The sequence below is a fragment of the Xiphophorus couchianus genome, chromosome 16, assembly GCF_001444195.1.
Source record: "Xiphophorus couchianus chromosome 16, X_couchianus-1.0, whole genome shotgun sequence".
Classification (NCBI taxonomy): domain Eukaryota; kingdom Metazoa; phylum Chordata; class Actinopteri; order Cyprinodontiformes; family Poeciliidae; genus Xiphophorus; species Xiphophorus couchianus.
The window spans coordinates 771,298-796,177 of NC_040243.1; the positions used below are offsets into that span (position 1 = coordinate 771,298).

At 46.1% G+C, this 24,880-nt stretch overlaps 1 protein-coding gene across 2 annotated transcripts in view; it reads right to left on the minus strand.

The window, feature by feature from the left end:
• Positions 1-20,973, minus strand: part of LOC114159677 (somatostatin receptor 3) — a 32,251-nt gene extending 11,278 nt beyond the window's left edge. For both annotated transcript variants that reach the window (XR_003598638.1, XM_028041746.1), the window contains exon 1: positions 20,738-20,973. The gene's annotated coding sequence lies outside the window, so the exon portion shown is untranslated. The remainder of the gene's footprint in view (positions 1-20,737) is intronic.
• Between the last annotated feature and the right edge of the window lie 3,907 nt (positions 20,974-24,880).

A 24,880-nucleotide genomic window follows, 5' to 3' on the forward strand; every position in this document is an offset into this window, starting at 1 on the left:
TGAAGTTATTTCCAGAAGAAGCAAAAAGTATCAAAAGATTTTGTGTCTGAAATTTGTTCCAATCAGATGAGATTGTTTTTTATTTCTGGCCGTTTTCTGCTGGTTCTGCTGGATCTGGTTCATTTGGATAAATCTGATGTCAACATCAAACAAACAAACAAAAATCTGAGATAAAAATAAATCTGAGAAATGCAGAAATGCTGGAAAACTCCCAGACTAGAAGCAGAAGAAGAACATGAAGCGTCCTGATTGGTGGAGACGCTGCTCATTAGAGCTGCAACGATTATTTCAATAATCAATGATTCTATCGATCGTTCTGACCATTAATCACATAAAAACATACAAATTAATAACTTTAAGATTCTGGATTGTAAAGAAAATAATTTGTCAGCTGAGATTAAAAGTCGTACCTGAGAAATTAACAGTTTAGATGAACTAATAATAATTCAGACCAAAGTTAATGACTGCAGAGTCTCAACCTGAGGAAAAACTAAACATTATGAAATATTAACAGGGGGTGTATGTAAAAATATGAGCCTGATTTTGAAACTTGTTTTCATCTAAAAATAAAAAACCTAAATGAATATTTATTGCAGTTATGAATCTTTAAACTCTGACAACAAATAATAATAATTCATTTTAAAAATATTGGACATTTATCAGATTTGATCAACTTTAGGTTTTTCAGTTTATTTCCTAAAAAGCCATGAGCTCATATTCATTTCTTAATGTAAGAAAAAATTCTTTGCACTTTTCACAGATCAAACCACAAAGTGCTTCATAAAACCGTCAGATTCAGCTAAAGCCCGTCTGCACAAATAATCTGCATTTTGAAACAATAAATGGAATCAACGCGACGTAAAAACGACCAGGCTGAACCGACGATCCTGACGGGATTTAAACCGACGACCGGATATCCGGTGAGCTGAGACGCTGGAGGCTGAGGAAGATTTCTGAGCCGCTTCGCGTCTTCAACGCTCCTCGCTGCGTCGCCATGTGTGAACAGACTTCATGTGGGAGGAACTTCGTCTGTCGCCATGGAAACCTGAACCAGTTCCAGATGCTGAGCCGATTCACCGGGTCTCAAAGCAAACGGGTCAGACTCAACCAGAGAGGCGCCGGTTCCCCTCCTCCTTCATGACCTTCCAGTTTCAGCCAGAAGCTCAAGCTGCTGAGAAACAAATTCACTTTTTCCAGAAAGAATCCTGGACGGAAATGATCTAAATCCTGGAAAACGGGCGCTGCTTCACAGCTGCATCTCTGCATCGTTTTCCTCTCTTTTCAAACAGATAAATCATAAATGGTGGAATCTGAACTCACACTCCTCTGACAAGCTGCAGAATAAAATCCAAACCTGAAAAACTGAATTCATGAACTGAAACATGTTGAAGAAACTCAGCAGCAGAAAGTTGAAACAGTTCCTCTGAACCCTGGTGTGGATTTACCCAGATTATCTGACAGATTAAAGATGATCCAGAGATTCTCCTTTTCAACACTAGATGCCAAATTAAGTTGTAAAATAGATCAATAATAAAGTAAAATGAAGTACGTACAGTAGATACTTGAGTAAAAAATAGAAATTGTACAGGAATAAACTAGATGTTGGTGCAGATAAAGACTTAAAATGATTTCACAGATTATGCAGATAATCCCAGAACCAGGTTCAGCTGTAAACAGATTAACAGCAAACTGAGACTTTCTCTGAAAAATCTTTTATCTGCATCTTCTAACAGTTCAGCCTCTAAAGCTGTTTTCCCTCCTGATGGTCCGGTCGACCCGGTTCTACTGGAACCAGAACTCCATCACCTGCTGCACCTCCTGCTGTGGTTCCGACCCAAACCAACCTGTTCCCCTCCTGGCCTGTGGGGGCGCTGCACCAAGAACCACTGAAGGAAACGACATAAAAACCTCTGAAGACACTGAGAGCAACTTCCTGTTTCAACAGATGGAAACAAGATGGAGGCGTCAGATTTTTCTCTTTAGTCTTTGGCTGAAGACCAGGAGCCATTTCTGCTGCTAGCGCTAGGCTAACATGTTAGCTTTGTTTATATTTACCCAGAATGCTCTGAGCTGTAGTTCACTTCCTGCTTTAGGAGCGGTCTCCGGTCTGCTTGGTGTTCACATTCAAACTGAACCAGAGTTCACTTCAACTGAACCCAGACCGAGTTTTGGAGGACCAGAGGTCAGAGGTCGACTAGCGTTCACACCTCACCAAGCGGTCCGGACTTTGACTAGACAACCAGACTGAAGTCAAACTGTACATTTCAAACATACTTGTATAGAAATTTGACTTCATTTGGAGCCGAATCTGATGCCTAGAATTTGGGTCTCTGTCTCTTTAAGAAGCTCCTGCTCAAAGCAACATCAGGAAAATGTTTGAATCTCACTGAAATTGGTTTTATGCCGTCTGTCCGTCTCTCTGCGTCCAAATCATGTTTTGCTTTGTTGTTTAACTTAAAGATCTGATTATTAAACGTTTTTCACATCTGAGGAGAAAACGGCGCCACCTGGTGAAATCAGTTCGTTCATCACAGCAGAAGAACCACATTTACTCTGAAAACACAACTCTGCGTGGGCGTGTGTGTGTGTGTGTGTGTGTGCGTGCGTGTGCGTGCGTGTGTGCGTGTGTGTGTGTGCGTGTGTGTGTGTGCGTGTGTGTGTGTGTGAGAAACAGCATCATTCCCCATTAAAGAGCAAATCCATCCCAGTAACATCCAGGATCTGAATCTGATCAGTTTCTTATTGTCAAAATAATCGACTGAGTGGATCTGATGTGATTCGTCAGAACCGACCCGTTAAATCAGCTGATCCTCACCGACCAATCAGAGCAGGAAGCTGTTTGGTTCTGCAGAGGAGCTGCACAGAGCAGTTTGCTTGATTTTTCCTATTTTCTCCATTTTTCTTCCGGTTGGCTCTTATTAAACATTTTGATTTTTCCACAGAACAGTTTCATCGTTCTGAGTTCCTGTAAATGTTTGCAGCCGATGATGAATAAACTCTGGATCATTTCAAAGCTTTCAATGACTTCAGCTGCAAACCTTGAAATAAATTAACTTCACAATCTTCTGAAAGCTGCAGAACCTCAGCTTCCCCGTCAATCACACTTTTTCCTTCCACTGAACCTTCAGTTAATCTGCTTGGAAACAGCTCTTTCTGTCAGACGTCAGTCACCATCTGCTGCTCAGTAACAATCTGTTGAAATCATTTTAATGTTTCATGTTTGTGTTGTTCGTTATCCTGCAATAGCTAGCCCCGCCCACTTCATCACAACCCTCCGGGGCTGACTACTGACCAGTTCTCTGTCTAACAGGTCCGGAAAATCTCTAAGACCTGGGTATTACCCTAAATGAGATCTATAAGAGATAATCTATTCAAACTGGTGTCGAAAGCGATTCGTCTAGCTCTAACTACCTCCAATCCAGAAGTTACGACCCTTTTCAGTTAAGTAACAGTCAGCTGAGTAGCCCTCACAGCTGCATAATTCCAATAACCACTCCTGTTAACGGTAGCTCGCTTTCTAAAATATAACTTGCTCTTGGAACCGGCTAGATTAAATTTAGTGACTTGGATGTAAGTCCCTGGGTCATTATTTTACTCTCGCCAAAGGAAATTATGAAGCCTCCTTTTCACTAGAACCATGTACCTTAGTTTTACCTTTATTAAAAGAACTGAAAAATGATTAAATGACTCAATTAATTCCAATGTCCACCAACCTCATTAGAATTTTAGAGTAAGAATTTATTAAGCAAGCTTAAGCAGGGATATGTGACATACAAATCAATAATCAATTGTATATAAGTCAAGAGCAGTGTAATAAGATCAACATGTACAATCATACCCTCCTGTCTCTTTCCCTAACCTATGTCGCAGATTCTGAGATAGCTTTTTAGGAAGCGAGTTCAACTCATACCCAGTTGGTGGAGGATCTTTAGCAACAGGATCGTCCGAAAACCTTGGTCTGAATCTTTGTCCTTTGTGTGGAAAAATCCTCTTTAGAATAGAAGCAAAGTAGAGAGGGCTCAATTGCTTTTGAAAACCCAACTCTTTTATCCCTCCGGGACCTTTGTCCTTTCTCCAAGTCTGTTGCAATGTTTGGGTTGAGGTAAGACCGACGATCGAATCAGGAACCCGGGTTGGACGATTGGAACTTGTCTCCCTTTGGTGGCACGAAGCTTCAGCTTTCCCCGTGGCTCCAGGGTGTGGTCTGCTGTTGTTTCCTCGATCTGCTTCTTCGTGTTAGCTCTACTTCTGTGCCGCAGACAAAGAACAAGAACTTCTCCTTTTCCGTCTGCTTATATACAGTTCTCTGCCATGTATGTGTATGGGGAGTGTTAGTTTACGTGGTTTCCTGAACATCTGCTGATTTCACGGAAACCCCCGTCGGCCCCTCCTGTCTGCTGGCTGGGATGGAAAGTACCGTCCTTTCCTCAGCGTGTTGTTCTTAGCCAACCATACTGCCCCACCCATCCTGTGCGTCTGGCCATCTGTTCAGAACTGCTTGCGACAGCAGGAACTCACAAGTTCCCCTTCTCCTTTTTCCCCTTTTCCTTTTTAAAAACTATGTGCTTTTCTCTGATTAACTTTTAAACACAGTCAAATTAAAAACTATGTGCTGATTTCCATTAAGCATTAATCATAAGCATTAATCACCTCTTTCACTTATTATAAATCATCAAACCTTAATCATTTCATTGTTGTCATGTTGTTACAGATCATGATTCGTACACTTCAGAATCATTCAGTTATTACTTACATACAGTCATTTTACCTATTGTATTCATACATGTTCAACTTAATCATTATCCAAACACTCAATCATTATAAATCAAAACACAAGATTGCTTTATTTCCTTCAGGCCTTCATGCACCTTTTTCTGCGTGTACCTGGATAGATCTCAAACCCCCTACCAGTTTTCTTGACACCCCCTCCTTGAGATCGGACGGTGCTTCGCAGAAAACACAAAGTCCTAAGTCAAAAGAGGTCAAGTCCATCACCGCAATCAGCAGTCAAGATGTCCTGTTCGTAGCAGACAACCGGAGATGATGATGGTGTCCAGGTATCCACAACCTCATACTCCGTCAGATTGGACGGCGGAGAAATCCAGCACTCGGCGTCCAACTGTGGAGGAAGTAGAGATCCTGCTGATCCGGGAGGGCTAATGTCCTCCAGGGAAGACTGCAGAAGCGAAGACAGATCCATCTCAGAGTCTGGCAGTGTCGGTGGGTTGTTACAGTATCCCTCCAACTCAGCCAGTAGATCCTGAAAATCCATATTGGTCGACGGCGGATCAGGTGACGGAGATGACGCAAAGAGGGTGTCTTCTGTCTGGCACGCTTGGTGAGATGAACTGAGAATCTCAGTTTGGGTACCTTTTCTGTTAGTCGCACTGCTGGTTTGGCATCCGACATCGATAAACATATCCGGAGACATGGGACACGTGGGTGGAAGGTACTCGCCTACTGCCACAACTCGTCCATCGAGAAGGTGTAGAGTTGGCAGGCATCGTCGAGTAAGCTGGTGTTCCCATAACTTCTGAATCACGGGCAGCAGAAGTCCCGTGTGCATTGGAGATGTTGTAAGGTCGTCGCCTTCTTGGCCAAAGGCAGAGGTCCACACTATTTTGTGCACCCGTTCCAGGGATAGAGATGTGGAGGCCGCTATGTAAGGCAAATCTCCTTGCCCTGTGGCGCAGAGAATTGCCGTTACATCGGTGATACGGCTGCTCACGCAACGGTGACACCAGCGGGAAGACGATGCAACCCATATGAATCCATAGGATTCTGCGGCGATCCCACATCCCACACAGCAAGTTGGTGCCTGAGAAGAAACAGCAACCTAGGTAACTTCACGATTAGGGGTTTCGGATTAATAATAATAACACAACGAATATGCAAATGCGAAAGCGGAGAGAGTAGCTAGTTTAAGCTCGTGTGCCTGCTTGGGCCGCCAGCCAGGGAGAATTAATCACAGGAACCGGAATGTCATGATCTGGAGCTGGTTCGCCCCGATCATAGACATGAGCTGAATCATGGAATATTGCAGCATAGGTCATCATCCATACAACGATGGCTAGGTCTGAGGTTTCCTGAAGCCAGTAGAGGACCACCAAGATCCCCCAAACCGTTGCCCAAAGAGCCAGAACTATCCACTTTTGTAGCCATATGCGCCTGCCCCGACCTTTGATGGACAAGGCTTGGCGCGCTAAGTAGACGAGGATAGATACTGCGAAGAGCCCCTCTAGAATGGCTGTGAGGATCTTGAGTGGGGCGGTTCGAGTGGCTTGACGGCCCCCAAAGACCAACTCCAGTATCAGGGCTGTGGTATCGGTAACAAGCCATAGGCAAACCACAACGCCCCTGCGCCAGTTGATGCGGGTGCGGCCCATCAGGTAACAAGCGAAAAGGGATGAAGCTAACCCCCATTTCTGGAGGATGATGGGTCGTAGGATAAGCTTGACATATCCTTGTAGCGCAACGAAGATCCTCATAGGATGTCCCCTGGGCCAGGAACCAGTGTGGCAGTAGAGCACCCAGGCTAGGGTAACCCCTAAGTGCTCAAGGGTACTCACTTGAATTGGTGCAAAAAGTGAGTTGGGGTTCGATGTGTTGGTGGAAAAGTTAGATGCCATGATGTCCGATGATGGTTCCTTTGGTTCCGGTCTTGTTGGCAGCGGCGGAGAAGGTTGAATGGCTCGTAGGCACACGAGAGCTCTCTTTTATGCAGAAGCAGGCTCCTCCTTCGGGGGGAGGGGCTGGTACTCCCTCTTTTTGCAACGACAAAGTGCTTTCAGCCACACCTCCAGGACAACTTTGCCGACGATTAAAGCCACGGCCACTCCCAGTAGGCCCAAGATGTATGGCCACAGCATACTCAGCGCACTCAGCAGCCATTGCTCAACAATGTGGAGGCCTCCTTCCACCACACTAGCAGCCTCTTCGACAACCTCGGTGATTGCGGTCACGATGGTCGCTCCCATAGTTTCATACCAGAAACAGTCGTGTTGGTCCGCTCCTTCGCCACATTTCTGCCATATCTCCTTAGAGATTGTGCAGGTGAGATTGGAATACAAAAGATTAGGTCCAATCCAGTCAAACCCGGGGTCTACTGTCCCATCACATATACTCTTTCGGAAAGCATGTCCTTCGGCGATGGCTATAAGGGGGTTTGGGATAAAGGGAACTGGCAGACCCAGAATACTCTTGCGCTTCTGGAGGTGGTAACCTAGGATTGTGTCGGTACAGGTCTTTCCGCTCACTATAGCCCTCCGCCATGTACCATTGATTTTGCGCCAAGTAACTTCTGAAGAGTGAGTGTTATACTCATCCGCATAATGCTGTGTGCAGTAGCGTTCCCAACCTCGGACCTCGTGGCAGGGTCTTCTGGCCAAACTTATGACACACTCAAGGACTTGTCGTGTGTTATTTTTACAAGTCATGCGCCAGGGTCTCGGGTTGATGTAGTTTTCAGGTCTCCAAAAAACCCCAGGCCAAATCATACGGTCCTTAGAATAAACTGTGGCGAGGTATTGGTACTTGATCCAATAATTGGTAGACTCACTGAGACAGGGTATAACCCAGGCTAGAAGTTCTTCTTGTTGGAGTCCCCACCATTCCCAGTCCCAATTCCGAGTATAATCCTCATACCAGGCCCGTAAAGCCCATTTAGCGGTCGGAAGGACGTGAGGATTAGGGCAGTGATACCTCCAGGTGGAATAGAAGGTCTTGCTAGTTTGTACGAGGTCACATCGTGGTGACGAGTGGGTTTTCACCCAGCAAGTGTTATTAAGGCTGTCAAAGATACTGCGCGCAACACATTTGTCAATCTTTGCAAAGTCGCCTTTAGGAGCGCTCAGAAGGTCATCAGGAGTTGGAAGGGGTTGTGTACGTAAATTGGCAATGTGAAAGTCCTCTAACCCAGCAAGAGAGCGAATCGCTCCCTCTGGGAAGTCTCCCTCAAAGAACGTTTGGTCTTTGGCTATGTACGTCCATGGGAATGTGTTATTTAGCCAGGTTTCAATTTCTGTCCGTATTGATCGTACAGAGTGCCAGAAATCCGACCGGTATTCTTCTACAGCTGTAACAATGTAATTTTGGCCCTTGCATTTGACGAACTTATTCCAGAGGCAGGCATTTAACCACCTAAAGTGGTTCCTATAACAATATTGCTGGTCAGATTGGTACATAAACCGTGTTGGACCTTGTCGAATCAGGAAGGCCGTAATGTTAGTCAAACTGTCGTTGGGGGGCGGCCTCGTTGCCCAATCGAGAAAGTCGTTCCGGGAGGTGTTGTTAACCTGCGGTCGCTCTGTAATGTTGGCATCCTCTCTGCAATTTAGGTGATAGTCACCCCAAAACTCCCCTCGTGGGAGCCAGGTTCGACAACCTGAGGACCTGTGCGGGGCCGGGTATACCACTTCGGTATCCCAGTACCCTTGGTGCGGCAACAGTAGTAGCGACCGACAAGCCATGTTGTAATGCCATTCTGGAAATCCTCGATCCGGATGAATCCAGTTGCACCTGACGGTCCGTCGTTCTTTGCGCTGTAGGACCCGTATCCAGCAGAGCGCTCCGGTGTCGAGGAAGTCATAGGCGTAGATTTCCCAGGTCCGATTCAGGAGGTCGTCTAGGGAGGAGTCGTTCAGTTTGTAGGCTCGGCTTTCCACATACTTTTTGCCGTTTTCTTTGGCGAATAATCCGGTTCGATTCTGGGCAGAAGTTTCGTTGTCCCATGGCACAAAAATAGCCGTGGTGCTCGTATTCCAGCAGTTGAAGGTGGCATACTTGGAATGTCCATAAGTGACCTTTGTATGCGTAAGGTACCACGGTCCAACTCCGATGAAGTAGAAGATCGTAGCGAGAACAGCAGCAGCAAATAGCAAAGCAAGAAGCGTCAGCAGCCCTTTCAGGCAAAGGGATTTTCCTGTTATCGTAGTCGTTTTCCGTAGCAAAGGTTCGTTAGAGGTGTCCGAGTCGTCGTCAGCGTCGGTAGAGCTGTCCGAATCCGATGTTGAGTCCAGCCAACCCTGGTCTGTAGGCTTGCGCCTCATGCCGATAGCATCCATCCTGGCCAGATTAGTGATTCTCTGGGATCCGGTGCATCAGGCTTTGTACAAATTTTTCTTAAAGCCTTGATACAGCCTTGGTGAGCAGGGTTCTTCGCAACCCGTCTGGTGGCTCTTCTCTGTTGCAAGGCTGTAAATATAGGAGAGGGGTAGGGTAAGTCGGGCTCCAACCCCCTCCACACCCACTTCCAGTGGAACACTCTCCAATAGTGCGGCCGAGGAAACGGGCCTTGGGCGGTGCCGTTTTTCAACGCCTGGTCATACCAAGATTCGTGATTGTACCCTATTGGGGCGGGTACTGAGATGTAGGTGTACAAAGGTTGCCCATGCAAAGTTAGTCTGGTGCGGTACCCCCAGGTTGACGGGGTAAAAATCCTCTGGTGTGGTGGATTGGGGTAGACCCTGTCTATTTCCAATTTCAATGGAAGCCTGGTGTTATTAAATATATAACATTCTGGATTCATTTCCCTCTTTACTATGGTTTTTGCCATACTTGGTGATGTGGTCCAAATAATCATGTCATTAAGTGAAATCTCACAATACAGTCCTTGCAGTGGTTCAAGGTAATGGGGACCCCACCGTATCCGTAGTTCGATCCCCTGTACCCTGAGATACACTGTATTAAAGGTCCATGGCAGAGATCTTGGGCACATAGGTGAAATTGATGCATAATGGACCGTGTTATTGGACCCTCGTCCTTGCCAAGCAGGCGGTGCGGTAGGGATGAATAAATGTGGCTTCATTGGAGGGGGTGGCGTGTACTCTTCACTTTCCCCCACCTGTTTTGTATACTGGAAATTAGTGGGTCGAAGATATATGAGATACTTGAGAAAATATGCTTCGGTGAGCGGATTGGAAGGAGTGAAATCTTCTCTCGGCATATCAAGTAGTATAGAGGTAGTAGGGAGTCTTAGAAACGGACCTTTATCTGATAGTCCCGACGAGACTCCAGCTCCTACTTTGAACATTTTAGTTACAAAAACCCTTGTACCTTTCCGTCTTGTGGGCTTTGACTGACGTTGAGACTTGGCGACTCGTTTTCCCCCTTCCGGTGTGTTCGTTAGTCTTGGTTCTTCTTCCTCCATGGAAATGCTGAAGCGAGCTTCTGCCAGGCGTGAGTTTTGGGTTTCTTCTTAGGAGGCTCTGGTTCGGTGTAGGACACGGTGGCGTAATTTTGCTCGTCTGGCACCACTTTGATGGCTGCTCCGACGGAGTAGATTCCTTTAAAGGGGACGGTGATCATGCGCACTGACAGCTGAATCTGGCAGGAGGTGCTAGGATCGGAGGGCGTACCCGCTCTGTGAGCCACGCCTCCCGGGTGTTGCAATACTCCATCCCGAAACTGAGACTCCGCTGTTATCCAGTACAGGCAAGACTTTTCCTTAGGTCTTACCGCATTGCTGCCCCACCCGTCCACCTCAGTGGTGTAGTAATACATATCTGAGCAGCGTACTCCATCTTCCCTTGGCACGTCCGGTAAATCCACCACAGGAATTGTGCAGTCATTGATGACTTCCAAAATCAGATGTGCCCATGTGGTCAGCTCCCAGGGGCCTGTCCAACCCCCATTAACGGCTTGGCCTCTGGTGTCATCTGGGAGTGCACTTAGCCCCTCAGCTGATGGTTGGTACGCGTGAGGCCGATGTACCCGGAAGATCACAGGGGAGTGGCTGGTGTTCAATGGTGGAAATGACAGGGATGTTCCGGCAGCTTCATACGGCCAGGCAGCATGAACAGAATCCCACAGGACATCATGGGGCCCTTCTTCCCTCCTCCACACCCATGGATCCGCTTCTTCTGGGGTGTTTGGGGGAGCTGAAGGTCCCGGTAATATTATCGGTATGGGGCTCCCGTGATTTGGTTGTACTTGTCCATATGTTCTGTAATATCGCAGCGAGCTGTAAAACCTCGTCACCTGCCATCCCTCAGCCTGACCTGTCAAAGTCAGTTCTCCTCTCCCCAGCTGGTCTTCGCAAGTAGAACAGTGATGGAGATCGTCCCCATCCCAGACGCAATAACAGCTTTTTGGTTCTTCATTCTGCCAGCTCCATTGGGTCTCCAACTGAAGTCGGGGCAGGTAACCTACCCGGCAGTTCCCACAGATGGTGTTGTTCAAAACCGTAACTGGAGAGACGCGGAGATGTTGTAGCATCTCTGCGGTGGCTCCTTGTTGCCTGGGTTTCTCACGGCCCGGTCCCTCCCAGGTGATGGGGAGTGGGTTGTTTACTAAACAAACCGGACAGCGACTTTTAGCTCTTGCCCACAACAGCATCTCTCGCTCCTCTGACAGGACTCCCTTTTTAGCCCAATCCAATTTCTTCAGGGCTCGTCCTGCCCAAATCCCTGAAGGTGTTCTTCTAATTATAACCACCCCTTTCACGGTGGCCAGTCCGATATAGGGTGGAATGGTACATGATTCACTGGCCATTTCACCGGCTTCTGTTTCACTTTAGTCAGGAACTGGCTTGAGCTGCTCAACTCCTTGAATCCCTTTTCTTTTCAGCAATACTGTGTTCCTATCCAGTACTTGCTTGACGATGTCAGTGGTCTCAAACTTGGGTTTTACTGCTGCATTTACAGGTTGCTCTCTTGCTTTGACCCACACGCGCTGTCCCTCTCGGAATGGCACTCTGGGCGTCAGCTTCTCCTTTTTGTCGCTGGAGCTCCGCCCCACTTCCTTCGTGGTGAACGGCCGTTGGTTGAGCTCCATTGCAGGGGCGGGCCTCTCGGCTCTGCTTCTGTCGTTCAGTGCCTGCCCTATTTCCACCGCCTGCGTGCTCCAACTGTTGGTGTTAGCATTTTTAGCTATCCAGCTTTTCACTAACCCTATGGCTCGTTCCACCACTCCGTTAGCTTGAGGGGTATAGGGTGGAGAGTAAACTCGCATTACTCCAAACTTCTGACACCATTGGTCAACCTGTGAATTACGGAAATGAGTCCCATTATCCGTGCGCAGCTCTTTCGGGATTCCCAGGGCACTGCATACTTGTTCCAGCATGCCGACAACACTATTGCCGTTTGCTTTCCTGGCTGCTTTTGTAGTTACAAACCCCGACATAGAATCCACCAGCACTAAGAGGTACTTCTCACCTCTTCTTCCTGTTATCCCCATGGGGCCTGCAACATCCATGCAGACTGAACCCCAGGGGACCGTGCTTTTGATGGATAGCCCCTCCATCCGCTGCCCTCGGCGACCTGCGTTGTATTGTCCACATACTTCACAGTCCCTTAGCACGCGTTGGACTTGTTTCACTGGGATCCAAAGATCCTGCTCCTCCAGCTCCTTACGGGTAGGTCGTACGCCTGCATGTCCAAGGGCCTCATGCACGCTCCGCACGACCTCGACCACGTACTCTTCTGGGACCTCCCGTCCTCTGGGAGTGCTGTCCCACTTCTCGGTACCGACAAAGACGATCTTTCTTTGCTGGACATAACAGTCCACTTCATCATTCCCACGCCAATGAGCTCCCTCATGCGTGTGTGCTTTTTGATGCTCAACATCTATTTCCAATTGTAGTTTTAGCTCAGCAATCTTTTTCCACAAGTCTCTGTGTGCCACTGGCTTGCCCTTCGCTGTCTCGAAACCATTTTCTTCCCAAATGGCCAAGTCTTCTCTAAGGGCTTGAGCGCAGTAGTAACTGTCGGTTACTAACCTGGCATTCTTGATTTTCCTTTTCACCAGCTCCAGCAATCCTTCCAGTACGGCCGTTACTTCTCCGGCTTGAGCACTACCGGGAGCTTTTCCTTTCTGACGGCATTTTTCCTTGCCGTCTTGCTTCAGAATAAATCCCCAGTATGCCGACTGGTCGGACCCCTTTCTGGATCCATCGGTGTAGATTGTCCATTCCGGTTGTTTTGGCTTCTCAGATGTCTCTGGCGGTTTCTTCTTACTGGTGGGTTGTGCTGGCCCAATCTCAAGCTCCGGGTCCAGCAGGATGTCTTCCCATCTTCCCCACCGTGTGTTAGTTGCTTTAGTACTTTCCACGGTACCTTTTCTTAGATACTTATGAACTTGGCTCTGTGTGATGACTTTAACTGGTTGTCCTTGTGCTAGATCCTTCAGCACACCCCAGTAACGAGCTAACACCGCTAGCTCTTTCTCCTCCTGCGGATATTTCTTCTCAACAGAAGTCAGGGTGTAACTCCACAGGGTAACTAAGCCTCCATTTTCGTTACTCACTTTGATCATGGCATCGTCATTCTCACAGCTGATCTCTGCCACCAGTCGTTCTGACAAACTCCTTGGCTCCAGTCTCACAGCTGCTTGAATGGCTTTTCTCAATTCTTCCAAGTTCTGTTGATTCGCTGCTGTCCAAACCCAGGGTCTTTTTCCGTCCTTTTCGTCCTCCTCACTCTTTCTCAGGCATTTGTACAAAGGTTTGGCATACTTCTGATAATTGGGTACGTGGTCCCGGACATAGTTGCATAGTCCTAATATTTTCTGTAAGTCATTCTCTGACTGAGGTGGTTGAATGTTCGTCAGCTTTTCTCTGTACCCATCTGAGAGTCCCAAATCTGACGTAACTTGGAAACCCAGATAATTCACTTGGAATTGTCCAAATTGACATTTCTTGAGGTTTAGCCTCAAACCTGCCTCGGTGAGGTTTTCTACCACTTTTTGTAGTCTTTCTAGGTGTTCTTCTTCTGTATCATCAGCAATAAAGACATCATCAATGTACACAGTTGCACCTACGTCCCCCAGTATTTCCATCACTGCTGACTGGAACACGTTTGGGGAGTTCTTGTATCCCTGGGGTAACCTTTGCCACACATAGCTCTTGCCTTTGTGGGTGAACGCAGTTTTACCTTGCGATTGTCTGGCGAGGCGTAGAGAGAAAAATCCATTGGCTAGGTCGATGCATGACTTGAACTTCTTGACTCGAAGAGTTTTTAGCGCTCCTTGGGGATTGATTAAACTGGCTCGGTTCGCTATTGTTCTCCGATTCAGGGCTTTGAAGTTGATAACTGGTCTCCAACCCCCTCCAGCCGATTCAGGTTTCTTCACCGCCTGGATGGGGCTGTTGGTGATCGGGTTGAGCTCCTCTCTGATGATTTCCAGGGCGCTCAGCTCCTTCACGATCTTGTCCATCTCCTCGACTGCTCCCGGGTTCAGCGGGTACTGCCGGACAGGTGGATGAACCCCACCTTCGATGTGATGAACAAACTTTGGACCCAAATCCCCACAATCGTTCTTGAACCGTGCCACTTGCGCTGTAACGATGATCTCACGCAGCTTCTCTTTCCCAGCCGGGGAGAAGTCACTCTCTGCGAGCTTCTGTTCTGTCACCGTTGGTATGTCAATCGGTTTGTACCAGTCCTGCTGCCCGGATCCGGTTTGGGTCGGGCCGACTTTCACCAACCTTGCTTTCAAGCTCGTCAGCCTTCGCTCTAGTCGGCGATGTGTGCCTTTCTTTTTACTGAGTTCATCTAAGTCTTTTACTGTGAGTAGATTGTAAGGACCTTTCACCCACACTACTCCTTTCCATGTCCCGTATGGCATTTCTTCTATTTTTCCATTAGCAAACTGAACCTTCAGGTGTCCTGCTGTTTCTAGGTCTTTGCGGGTCATAGACACCTCCGCTCCGGTGTCCACCAGGTAGGGTACTCCCTCCACTTTGGCGTAGATTTCGTCCCCTTCCCAGTAGGCATTTTCTAAAATGACCCGCGACCTGGACGCCATTACTTTGGTGACCCTCCGGCCCCGGCTTTACGGGACTCACGGAGGGCCGTCCTTTGTTCTGGGCTCAATTTCCTATATTCCTCATCCGTCAGGAACTGACCTTTCCCTGGCTGATTTTGTGAAGCCGGCGGGTTGGTCGGTCTTCCTTTTGGTCCTGGTGGTTTCTGCTGGAACGGCCGGTTTTGGAAATTGGATGGTGGTGCTCCCTGTTGAAACGGCCGGCCCTGGAAGTTGGATGGCTGTGTGCCTTGCGGGAACGGCCTGTTCTGGAAGTTGGATGGCTGTCTGATGTTGACCCTTCCAGGTGGCTTGGCTGGTTGGCTAGCCTCCTTCTTCCTTTTGTCCTCGTAGTACTGCTGCTCCAGGTCGAATCCCTGCACTGCCACATCCATCTGGGCCACGGTTGTGCTTCTCACTGGTAGTTTCACAAACACAATCTCTCCTCTTCGTCCCTTTGTCACCTCACGCAGTACCTTCACATACCTCGCGGGAGAAACGGTTTGCTTTAGTGTGTGCCAAAGCGGTTCCAACCGGCTTCCTTTGTCCAGCCGTCCTCTAGCCCTCTTCACCTGGGATTCTTCGTCGTCCATGTCCTCCAACACTAATCTCTCATAGTTGCTCTGTGCTGACTCTGTTCCAACCATCGGGTCCGCAGTCACGCTGGTCAGCCACAACTTTTTGGCCCCTTCGTGGTTGGTGGTAGATAGCACAGTTGGCCAGACATCTTTCAAATACTCCTCATTATTTTCGTCTGCGTTTTTACTCCGAATCACCAGCCTTAGATTCTTTAGTTCTGCGTATGCATCTTGTCCGGTAGTAGTGGCCGGTGGCTGGGCTGACACTCCTTGTGGTCCCCGCGGGATCTGTGGTCCTGGCTCTGAAGACGTCGCCTGCGGCTCCTCTTCATCAGCCGACACCTCGTCCAGCTTCTGTCGAGTCTCCTTGGAGTACTTGTAGGCCGCTTTCTTCAGTCGTCGCAGCATCACATCATACATAATTCCCATGTATGCGTTCCTGAAGTTGGTGGTCAGGGAATAGTGTGCTGTCAGGGTAGAGCAGGATGGTGTCATCAGGATGTTAGCCCACTCCCCGACTGTCGCTTCTACCTCGAGCAGCACCTTGTCTCCCAGCCTGCTGGCCCATCCTGCTGGAATTTGGTACTCGGTCTGACCGACCTCTGGTACATACGTACGCCGTCCGTCTTTAGCCTGTACGGGGCCCCAGGTCACGTCTCTCGCCAGTCTCTCAGAAGAACCCTCGATGTCAAAGGTTTCTATTTCTTTCTTCTTTCCTCGGTGCTGTCCTGTTCGGAGTGTCTTATGCCCTGTCGGTGGTTGCTTTGGGTCGGAGAAGATGCTGCCGTGATCACTCTCTTCTTCTTCTTCTTCAGAATGTTCGATCTCCTGTTGCTCTTCTCCTTCCTCCGAGTCGCTGATGTCCTCATACTGTTGTTGTCGAAGAGGTTCCCTCCTGGGGGAGTTCAGCGGTTGAATCTTGGCTGGTTTCATCGGTCCTACTTCTCTCTGGACCGTCAGCTGCTCATCCTTGACTCTGTCCGCGTTGGGTTGCCTCAGTTCACTGCCGCTTCCCTCGAATGAGAATTCTTTGACGTATCTTGCTGCGTGGGACTCTGGTCCGACTGGTGCTTCCCTTAACTTTATCCTGAGTGGCTCCATAACCTTGGCCTTGCCGGTCTGGGTGGTGTTTGAAACTCCACTCTGGGGTATTTTTAAGGGATATTTCTTGATCTCCTTTGCTGGGTGGCTGATGCGGCATTGTTCCTCCATTTCAGTTGCCATTCGTACACCTTGCTCCGTACGGAGTCGATGCATACGGGGGTCAACCACCACCACTACCTCTTTGAACACAAAGAAATGACTGTTGGTCTTGGCTATGTTCACCACTCCATTCTCTGTGACCGATCTGGCGGTGTCCTTTGGCAAATCTGCCGATCTTAGTCCCTGCACGCTCACCATCACCCTTCTCATGCTTTCGTTGCTGGCAGTCACCAGGCCCCTTTCGAGTCCGTGCCACATCTTCTTCCGATACTCCTCCAGACTCTCTCCTTTCTTGTAAACATCAATTGGGACCAGGATTATGGCACCATAAGGAAGACTGTAGCCCTTCATCATCACTACGTCTCCTCTAGTTTTTTCACTACAGGAAGCCTCCAACACCTTTGAATCTTTTTGGTAATATTTCCCAGCTTGGTTTTCAAGGCTGTGTCGAAACTTTCGATTGTGGATCTTGTATTTATCATTGGTGAACACAATCAGCCCGTCACCTTCAAGGTCCCATATTCCTCCAATAAACTGGTAAATCATGAGCCCGGATTGCAGCCTTAAGCTGATGGTCTCTGATGGTATTTTGGCCAACTCTCGGGTGCTCCTCCAAACATCCGACTTTTGGGTCTTCTTTTTAGGGCGGCCGGGGTCCCATAGCTCCTCATCCGATTCCTCCTCGTCCTCGTCGGAGCTGCTGCCCGCTGGAGTCTCCGTAGGTGGCAGTGGCTGCCTCCTTTCCGTGCTGTGGACTCGGGGATGAAACCCGAACTCCTGACCCCGTCGAGGGGACCAATCCCTGGCCGCTTGCTCCAACTGTTCCTCAGTGAAACCGTCGATGAGCGATCCCTCGTGATTTTCCTCTTCTGACTGCTCAGAGGGGATCTCGTCGTTCCGCGATGCTCCCGGTCGAACTGGGATGTCGTCATCGCCGTCCGTCAGGTCTATCAGGTCCTGCTGATCTTGCTTCGGCTGGTTAGTCGGTGTTGTGGCTCTGCTGGGCAGTCGAGAGGGGGCCTCAGCCACCTCCGATTCCGCCTTCTCCGGGGCTCGCTCCTTTCTTTTGATGCCTTTGTAGGTTGACAGTCTCTGCAGGGCTTCTTTACACTCTTTGTACTGGCTTACCCCTCTAGCTAGCTGTTCTGTCAGGATCCCGTCGATGCCCGCTGCCTTTGTGGCTGTCTTCACTACTCCGTCATACTTTCCAGAGGGGCTGTAGACAATCCGCAGCTCACCAGCGGTCCATCCCTCAAGGAGCTCGGCGAACCATTCTAGCCACTCTTTAATCTCCAACTTCTTAGCAACTTTCACTGGGCATTTGACGACCCCCAGTCGGTGGCCATCGTTAAGTCGGGAGCAGTAGTATATCTGGGTCCGTATCATGTAGTTCATTATATCCCGAACCTTGTTCTCTTGGGTACTATAATGAGATTCGAAAAAAGTCCTTTTCAGTGGTCCAGTCCAGGAATCCAATCCATCACCGAGTAATATCAACATTACAGGAAGTTGTGATATAGCAGTTTGGGAAAGACGGGTTTGATGATCTTCCCCGTCTTGGCTGATGTTGCTTGCCCCTTGTCCCTTTGCTGGCTCTGGCAGGGGATCCAGTTCTCCCCTTTCTTCGTCATCCATAGTTGTCTTTGTCTTCGAGTTGCCTATCCCCCAAAGCCTCTCTTTGCGCTCTTGAGTAGGGATGGGTCCAGGCTGTGTTGGCTACTGGCTTCACTGTCTGGATACTATCACTTATCCTCAGTAGAAGCTTTCCCTCACCTGCATGCTATACAGTTACTGCAAGGGTTGTGACTGACGGCCTTATCAGTCACCGTTAACTCTATTCCCTCAGAGTTAACCATCCAAGTGAGCTATTCAGAATCACACTTCTGTTTTTACTGACTTGGTTTATTAGGGCCCGCCTACTTGGCTCTGCCCCACGTTGGGCGCCATGTCCGTTATCCTGCAATAGCTAGCCCCGCCCACTTCATCACAACCCTCCGGGGCTGACTACTGACCAGTTCTCTGTCTAACAGGTCCGGAAAATCTCTAAGACCTGGGTATTACCCTAAATGAGATCTATAAGAGATAATCTATTCAAACTGGTATCGAAAGCGATTCGTCTAGCTCTAACTACCTCCAATCCAGAAGTTACGACCCTTTTCAGTTAAGAAACAGTCAGCTGAGTAGCCCTCACAGCTGCATAATTCCAATAACCACTCCTGTTAACGGTAGCTCGCTTTCTAAAATATAACTTGCTCTTGGAACCGGCTAGATTAAATTCAGTGACTTGGATGTAAGTCCCTGGGTCATTATTTTACTCTCGCCAAAGGAAATTATGAAGCCTCCTTTTCACTAGAACCATGTACCTTAGTTTTACCTTTATTAAAAGAACTGAAAAATGATTAAATGACTCAATTAATTCCAATGTCCACCAACCTCATTAGAATTTTAGAGTAAGAATTTATTAAGCAAGCTTAAGCAGGGATATGTGACATACAAATTAATAATCAATTGTATATAAGTCAAGAGCAGTGTAATAAGATCAACATGTACAATCATACCCTCCTGTCTCTTTCCCTAACCTATGTCACAGATTCTGAGATAGCTTTTTAGGAAGCAAGTTCAACTCATACCCAGTTGGTGGAGGATCTTTAGCAACAGGAACGTCCGAAAACCTTGGTCTGAATCTTTGTCCTTTGTGTGGAAAAATCCTCTTTAGAATAGAAGCAAAGTAGAGAGGGTTCAATTGCTTTTGAAAACCCAACTCTTTTATCCCTCCGGGACCTTTGTCCTTTCTCCAAGTCTGTTGCAATGTTTGGGTTGAGGTAAGACCGACGATCGAATCAGGAACCCGGGTTGGACGATTGGAACTTGTCTCCCTTTGGTGGCACGAAGCTTCAGCTTTTCCCGTGGCTTCAGGGTGTGGTCTGCTGTTGTTTCCTTGATCTGCTTCTTCGTGTTAGCTCTACTTCGGTGCCGCAGACAAAGAACAAGAACTTCTCCTTTTCCGTCTGCTTATATACAGTTCTCTGCCATGTATGTGTATGGCTGAGTGTTAGTTTACGTGGTTTCCTGAACATCTGCTGATTTCACGGAAACCCCCGTCGGCCCCTCCTGTCTGCTGGCTGGGATGGAAAGTACCGTCCTTTCCTCAACGTGTTGATCTTAGCCAACCATACCGCCCCACCCATCCTGTGCGTCTGGCCATCTGTTCAGAACTGCTTGCGACAGCAGGAACTCACAAGTTCCCCTTCTCCTTTTTCCCCTTTTCCTTTTTAAAAACTATGTGCTTTTCTCTGATTAACTTTCAAACACAGTCAAATATTAAAAACTATGTGCTGATTTCCATTAAGCATTAATCATAAGCATTAATCACCTCTTTCACTTATTATAAATCATCAAACCTTAATCATTTCATTGTTGTCATGTTATTACAGATCATGATTCGTACACTTCAGAATCATTCAGTGATTACTTACATACAGTCATTTTACCTATTGTATTCATACATGTTCAACTTAATCATTATCCAAACACTCAATCATTATAAATCAAAACACAAGATTGCTTTATTTCCTTCAGGCCTTCATGCACCTTTTTCTGCGTGTACCTGGATAGATCTCAAACCTCATACCAGTTTTCTTGACAGTGTTCAGCCAGAAACATCAAAATATTTAGAAATAGATTTTATAGATTTAGATTTTATTATATTTTATACTATATGATTCATGAGAGAGTTAGGTTTTATATATTTACACAGATTTTATTTTAAAACTCATAATAATAATAATAATAATAATAATAATAGTGTTTTATTATTACAGTAATGTTTATGCATCATGTCAGGTTTATTTGATAAGTTTGTGTTAAAATTATCTAAGGAAATTTATCATGTAATAAAATGACAAATATTAAAAGTTAAATATTTCCTTGTGAGCATTGAGATGCTAAAAACAACATGGCAGCAAAGAGGAACAAAAATCATGCCAATAAAATAACTCAAAACATGATAAATGAACATATAAAAATGTAAACATGACGGAGGAAATGAGAGCAAAACATTGATCATTTTGTCTCTGCGCATCTTCCAGCTAATTTAACTCATTTATATTCATTTTTAATAATTATTTTCAGTCTCATAAACTTTGATGCCTGCGCTGCCTGAATGAAGCTGTGATGAAATGAGTCTCAGCAGAAATCCTCCCTGAACTCCGGCTCACCTCCAGGCGCTGCCGCTCCGCCGCTCCGAGGCTTTCAGCGGGGAGACCGGAGAGACCTCCAGGCGCGTCCCGGTCCCATCGCGCTCCGCCACGCCGCGCTCGGCGCTCCGCAGCCGGACTCGGTGCTGCTGCTCCGCCCGCTGGTGGCTCCGGCTCCGGCTGGTTTCTAGGTAACAGCGCTGCTGCTGCAGGCGGTGGGAGGAGTTCAGCTGCATGTCTGCCTCTCAGGTGCTGCAGCATTCCCTCACACACACACACGCACACACACACACGCGCACACACACACACACACACACACACACACACACACACACACACACACACACACACACACACCACCATTACCCCTCTAATTTTGTTTCTGCCCCGTTTATTTTTGGTCTCTGCGTGGGGAAACGGTAAATCCTCTCTGGTTGGATGTAGAAACTATTTTCCTGTTTAGAAATCAGAAATCTTTGGCTCTTTGGCTCCAATCTGACGGATCTTAAAATCAAACTGCTTGGTGTTTGGGAGTCAAACTCTCAGAGCTGGAATTGGGAGTCGAAATGATTTCATCTCCAAACCATCAGCTCAGTTTTATGGGACAGAATTACAGAAAAAGAACAGCAATGGGAAAGGTTGATGATAAATGATCTACAACATTTTCACTGACAGAAATCTGAAAAGTGTGGTGTGAATTTGTGTTTTGATAATGTGTCTTTTCAGTCTTTGCCTGTTTCTGGCAGCAGCTGAAGTTCAGTCGACTGGTGGAGAAAATCTGAAGGTAAATATTTTAGTCTCATTCTCAGATTAATTTCAGTCTAGACTTTGAATGATTTTCAGCTTCCAGATTAAAATCTTTTCCAGGATTATTAACTTTTACCACAGAAACGCAGGCCCACAGCATTATTCTGCCACCACCGTAGTTTGCTGTGGGTGAGATTTATGAACAGCTTTAAACTTCTCCACTGTTTTCTCTGCTCTCCAGTTGCTCTTTGTGTCTTTTTACTGGGAAATCTTTTATGTTTTAAAATCCTTTAAGCTCCACACATTAAATCAGAGACGTGGTTCTGTTGGTATAAAACCCAAATAATCCATCAAACTTCTCTTTCCTGATCTCCATCAGTTCCTCTCTGGTTATTTCCACTCTCTGGAGCGTCAGATGTTTTCTGTACCTTCATGTCGACCTTGCAGGAATAATGCGCCATGATTCAAGAAAAATAATTATTATCGTTGCTTGAATGAATTGTCTCGCCCTTGAAGGAAACGAATTCAGTGAAACTTATTTCTGAGCATAAATGATCATTTTCCACCCTGAACCTGAAGCAGCAGCAGCTGCTGCGTTTCATTCAAAAGATAAAGAATCAGCTCCAGTTCTTCATTTTGTAAAAATCAAAGTTTTCTGTAATAATGATAACAATAAAACTATTTTGTTGCTTAATTAACATTTTTTAATTACAGACTTAGTAATGCTCCTGGTGTGTGGGAGTGAGATGTCTTCATGAATAGAAGATCTCTGAAGCAGGTTGCACACCTGTCTGCTTTCACCTGATCCTGGATTATGAAGGTTTTCATTAATCTGTGATGCTGCATGTTTTCATATCGATCCGATATGAAGTAAATAAAGGACCATTATCGATATTAATCCGATATATCATCAAACTTCTGACCTTCTGGCTTTTATTGTTTTTCTTTTGAATGATTTTGTTTAAACCAAAAACAGACCATAGATAAAGTTTTTATGATTTTACAAAATATAAATAATGATATTTATATTTACATGATAAACAGTAAAATAAAACACATTTGTGTTTATTGTTTTGTAAATATAGTGAAAAAATGTATCATTTGAAAAATCAAAGCAAAATCTTTGTAGTTGAGAAACTACAAAAAGAAAAGAAAATTTACAGTGAATCTGACACTAATGTATCGATCTTATCATCAGACTGAGACCAACTTGGTATCGATATTATCGATATTTTGAATCGATTCTCCGATTACGATCTGCTCCTCTTCCTCTCCAGATGTTGCTGAAACCACAAACTGAAGTTTAATCGTTAGAAAACAAACTTTACTTCTGGTTCTGCATCTGTATCTCTGGTCCGCTTCAGACCGCTCCAAAAGCAGGAAGTGGACTCCAGCGCAGGGCATTCTGGGTAAATACAAGCAAAGCTAACGTGCTAGTCTAGCGCTAGCAGCAGAAATGGCTCCTGGTCTTTAGTCAGAGACTAAAGAGAAATCCTCCAACACTAAAATCTGACGCCTCCATTTAGTTTCCACCTGGTGAAGAAGGAAGTTGCTCTCAGTGTCTTCAGAGGTTTTTGGTGCAGCGCCCCCACAGGCCAGGAGGGGAACCAGTTGCTACTGGACTTTAATCAGGTTTTTGTGTTGTTTCCTCCAACAGAACAATCTCTCCTCTCTCTCTCTTTACCTTTTTGATTGTTGGGGTATTTTTTGTTCTTTAAATCTGCTTCCACTTTAGTTGTTCTGCATTTTCCTGGTTTGTTTGTGCAGGATGAACTCTGCAGACATTTCTAATGAGGTCTGATCAGGTTGGAGCCTTTTAACAGATATTGCTCTGACTTTGTAAGAGCATCTAATAAAAACGTCTCTGCCAGGCATAATCAATACACAAAGGCACTTTGTGTTGAACGCTGCTCCCAAAGCAATTTTAGTCTGATTATTGCTTTTAATTGAATCTCTGTGCAAACATGTCAACAGCCTCATATTTTCCTGGATATTAGGTTTTTATTAATTCATCCACAGGAGACATAATTAGGATGCCGCTTTCAGGGACTCGACAAAAACAACCCGATGTTTTTATTAAAGCGTGAGACCATCCATCATCAAAACGTGTTCCTGCTTCTGCATTCATAATCCTTCAGTTTATTTATGATTCTCTGAGTTTCAGCTCAGACCTGCTGGGTTTGGACTGTAATCACATCCAACCCAACCAATCCAGTCCAGTGAGATCAGCAGCCTTTAAACCGCATTTCTGTCAAATCACAAGATCCGAAAATGTTCATGGATTTGATCAAGTTGGGAAAACTGGAGAAATGTTGCTTCAGTCAAATGAAACTAAAGCTGAAGTTTTGGGAAACTTTTCCTGGAAGGTGAAATTCTGCTTCCTGTAACAGGTGAGGCTGAGTCTCTGGTCTACACAAAACATGTTTCTACACGAAACCATAATGAGATTTCAGTCAGAATGTTTTAGGGCGTCTGTCACTTTAAATCAAGCTGCTGCTGGCCACGCCCCCAACTCAACTCAAAATGGCTGCAAACTGGCGGAGTGTCAGCGCCAGAAAAGATTTTTAAAAAGGAGCAGAAATTTTTTTGCTAAAAAATGCAGAAATTATTAAATTAATCTCAGACATTTTCTAGAAAACTTTGAAACTTTGAGTTTCAAAGTTTAAAAATTTTGACTTTTGAAATTTTCTTGTTTTTTTTCTAAAAACTTCAGAGTTCTTTGGCAGTAATTTACTCTTTTTTCTGTACAGTGGCCCTCATAGGGCCTACCTGATTAAGAATCCTAACAAATGCTTAATTATACAACCATACATCTTTGAAAAGCAGAAGTGGAGCCTCCTGCACAAACAACAAGAATCCATGCAAATGGTTTCTGGATGATGAGTCAACAACAAAAGTCTTGTGTTTTCCAGCAGCCATTGTACAGCCACACAGCAGGAAAACCAGCTGACCAAACGTACTGGAGCGTTGCTCTGGTTGCTAGGTAACGGAGAGTTGTGACTGGATTATTGGGAGGATTTTGAAAAGACTCATTTTCCGCCAAATATCATTAACTTATTGCCAGAGAAACATTTGGGTTGTTTCTAGGAGCAGAAGATCCAGATGGAAATAGAAAAAGATGAAAAAAGTCCATTTTGAATTTTAGATCCCAGTTAAAAACGATACTGAACAAAAACATACCTACAGTAAAACACGGCAGTGGCAGCATGATTCTCTGGGGTTACTTTCCTTCAGATGCAACTGGAGTTTATTCATTTATATTTATTTATTTAATCAATGTGGAGAAAATCTGGAAAACTACAAGATAATGTTTGACCCAAAACACTGAGCTGAAGATGAAGAGGATTTTATTTTGGAATCCAAACATCAAAGATCACCTGAGCAAAGATTTAATGAGGAGGAAAATGTAAGTTTGGA